The following is a 4130-nucleotide window of genomic DNA, read 5'->3' as shown; positions in this document are numbered from 1 at the left end:
TGAGGGCTTTTGTGTCCTCTGCTTCACTTTTTGACACCAGGAGGCCTAAAACTCCACTTTCAGATAACGCTAATGCCGCCATTTTTGGAACATGGGTCCCATGAAGAAGCATGAAGCTCAATTACACATGCACATATTTATCCTCTCATAAATATTCAGGACGCCTCCTATAGCTTATTGAATACTGTATATTTGGCTACCCTTTTCAGCATAAATTCCTGTCCTATTCTTCTAACCTTTAAAGTGCCTGTTTCTGGCTTCTGGCTGGAGGTTGTGCTTCAAAGCCTCTCACAATGACCACCCTGCAGGCTGCAATTTTTTATGAGAAATAAAGTTCTCCTTTCCAAATTTATGAGCCTTGTCATTCTTCAGTTGACAGGCACCTGAAACTTAGTATGTCTGTATTAGTCTGTTTTGACACTGCTATAAAAACATACCTGAGACTGTAATTTATAAAGGAAATTTATAAAGGAAAGAGGTTTAATTAGCTCACTGTTGTAAGGCGAGACAGGCACTTTCTTCACAAGGTAGCAGGAGAGAGAAAAGCATGCAAGAACAGGGAAAACTGCCTTATAAAACCATCAGATTTTGTGAGAACTCACTATCGTGAGAAGAACATAGGGGAAACCACCCCCATAATCGAATCACTTCCCTCCCTCAACATGTGGGGATTACAGGTCCCTCCCGCAACACGTGGGGATTACAATTCAATATGAGATTTGGGTGGGGACACAGAGCCAAACCATATCAACGTCCAAGACTGAACTTCTTTACCTGCTCCTTCCTTCCTTCCTTCCTTCCTTCCTTCCTTCCTTCCTTCCTTCCTTCCTTCCTTCCTCCTTCCTTCCTCCTTCCTTCCTCTCTCTTTTTCTTCCTTTTTCTTTCTTTCTTGCTTTCTTTTGTTCTTTCTTTCCTTTCTTTCTTTTCCTTTTTTCTCTCCCTCCCTCCCTTCCTTCCTCCCTTCCTTCCTTCCTTCTTTCCTTCTTCCTTCCTTCCTTCTTTCTTATTTTTGTAAATGGAACCCACCAGCTATCTCCCAATACAGAAATGTGTGCATTTGTCGTATTCTATCCACCATCTTTTAAATGGCTTTTATATTTGGGGAAAATTCCTACATTTTGAGTAACCCCTTCTCACTCATGTAGAAATCAGAACTTAAATTCCCCAGCCTCATTTGCAGCTAGGATACAGGCATGCTGACTAGATATCCTTGTGCAAGGCTAAATTTGGAAGTGAGCAATGCGAATAAGCAGGCTCTGCATGAGATTTCTGTCCTGTTGGCAGAGTTTTCAGGCACAGAGTGGTTCAAGACCTAATGCAGAAATGGTATCAGCGGCAGTAGCAGTTTTAGTAAAACCAAATTGCTGATATTTTGGGCTCAACAGCAGCAGCAGCAGCAGTAATAGCAGCAGCAGCAGCAGCAGCAGCATTTGGACTCATTTACTGAAATAGGGAACACCAGTGACAAATTCCTGATTTGGATAGTTTTGTGGCATGTTTTGGGCATGGTTTCTGAGAGCTGTGCCTTGAATGTTTCTCCAGCTATCCTAATAATTCTGTGAGTTACTTAATGTCTTTTAATAAATCAATTTTTGCTTGAATCAGTCAGAATGAAATCTACTGTTTTCAACAAAGAACACTAATTGACAGAGGAATTGTCCTCAGCTTCCCCCTCAACCAACAGAATTTACAAAACGATTTTTTTGACCCTTACTTACACTTTCTTAGTAGGCCACATCATCTGTTACTTAGATTACTTTGGCACTGTCCTATTTGGCCACCCACCTCTAGTTTTGACCTCTCTACTGTAGTAGACAGAGCAATCTATCTTTCTAAGATGCAAATCTCAACCCATCACTCTTAGGTTTAAGGTCTTTCCGTGGCTTCCAAATGCCCTCAAGATAAAGTTTAGGATCAAGTCCAAATTCCTTCTTATAGGCTCTCAGGATCTAGTCCTGGTTGACTTTTCCAGCTCATGTTTCCAGCCTGCCTCTCACACCTAATGTTGCAATTATGTTTTTTGGCTTATGCTGGACCCGCAGCAACAGGATCCTGTGGGATCCTGTTAGAAATGCAGAATCTGGGCCGGGCACGGTGGCTCACGCCTGTAATTCCAGCACTTTGGGAGGCTGAGGTGGGCGGATCACGAGGTCAGGAGATCGAGACCATCCTGGCTAAAATGGTGAAACCCCATCTCTACTAAAAATACTAAAAATTAGCTGGGCGTGGTGGCGGGTGCCTGTAGTCCCAGCTACTCAGGAGGCTGAGGCAGGAGAATGGTGTGAACCTGGGAGGCGGAGCTTGCAGTGAGCCAAGATTGTGCCACTGCACTCCAGCCTGGGTGACATATAGCAAGACTCCATCTCAAAAGAAAAAAAAAGAAATACAGAATCTGGCCAGGAGTGGTGGCTCATGCATATAATTCCAGTACTTTGGGGGGCCGAGGCAGGTGGGTCATAAGGTCAGAAGTTCAAGACCAGCCTGGCCAAGATGGTGAAACCCCGTCTCTACTAAAAATACAAAAATTAGCCAGGTGTGGTGGCAGCCATCTGTAATCCCATATACCTGGGAGGCTGAGGCAGAAAATTGCTTGAACCTGGGAGGCAGAGGTTGCAGTGAGTGGAGATCACACCACTGCATTCCAGCCTGGATGAAAGAGCAAGGCTCTGTCTCAAAAAAAAAAAAAAAGAAATGCAGAATCAGACTTACTGAAGTCAGATTTACTCCAGGTTTACTGAATCAAATCAGCATTTTAACAAGATTATTAGGTGATTCATTTGCATATTGAGGTTTGTGCAGTGCTGCTTTATAGCAATGTCCTCTCTTGCCCTGCAGGGCTTTTACACATTCTGCTTCCTCTCTTTGAAGGAACTCTCCTCCTCTTCTTATATGCCTAACACTGTTCTACAGGACTCAGGCCCTTATCCAGGAAAATTTTTTGACTAGTGAAGGCTGGAACTACCATTTTACTCCTTTTTCTTTCCTACTAAACTGGAGTTTTCTAACCTAATTGTACTTTAGACTTAATCTGAGAATAAAAAATATACTGGCCGGGTACAGTGGCTCACACCTGTAGTCCCAGCATTTTGGGAGGCCAACGTGGGTGGATTGCTTGAGGTCAGGAGTTCGAGACCAGCCTGGCCAACATGACAAAAGCCTGTCTCTACTAAAAATACAAAAATTAGCTGGGCATAGCAGCACACACCTATAATCCCAGCTATTATGGAGGCAGAGGCACGAGAATTGCTTGAACCCGGGAGGCAGAGGTTGCAGTGAGCCAAGATCATGTCACTGCACCTCAGCCTGGGCGACAGTGAGACTGTCTCAATAAACAAACAAACAAACAAACAAAAATACTGGTTCCTGGGTCCTGCTTCTAGAGATTTTAGTTTTAATTGGTTTGGGTAAGGCCTAGAAACTGGCATTTAAAAAAAATATCCCAGATGATTATGATGTAGAACCAAATTCAGAAGCACTGCACTAGACTTCAAGCTTCTTTAGGACAGGGATTGTGTCAGATTCACTCTTGTTTCCCCAGAGCCTACCGCAGTGCCAGGTACATACACTATACTGGTAAATGATTGTTGCCCCTAATTTCTCAGGGATATGGAATCAGATCTGTGTTGTACACAGCATTCTATCTTATACCCTAACCCCTCTCACACATGTTAGCATCTGAGCATCCTTCTCATCAAAGCAAAGAGCTACTTCTTTTTTTTTTTTTTTTTGTATTTTATTTTTTTTATTATACTTTAAGTTCTAGGGTACATGTGCATAGCGTGCAGGTTTGTTACATATGTATACATGTGCCATGTTGGTGTGCTGCACCCATCAACTCGTCAGCACCCATCAATTCATCATTTATATCAGGTATAACTCCCAATGCAATCCCTCCCCCCTCCCCCTCCCCATGATAGGCCCCAGTGTGTGATGTTCCCCTTCCCGAGTCCAAGTGATCTCCTTGTTCAGTTCCCACCTATGAGTGAGAACATGCGGTGTTTGGTTTTCTGTTCTTGTGATAGTTTGCTAAGAATGATGGTTTCCAGCTGCATCCATGTCCCTACAAAGGATGCAAACTCATCGTTTTTTATGGCTGCATAGTATTCCATGGTGTATATGTGCCACATTTT

The sequence above is a fragment of the Piliocolobus tephrosceles genome, chromosome 6 (genome assembly GCF_002776525.5).
Source record: "Piliocolobus tephrosceles isolate RC106 chromosome 6, ASM277652v3, whole genome shotgun sequence".
NCBI classification, from domain to species: domain Eukaryota; kingdom Metazoa; phylum Chordata; class Mammalia; order Primates; family Cercopithecidae; genus Piliocolobus; species Piliocolobus tephrosceles.
Note: the sequence above shows the minus strand (reverse complement) of the source record.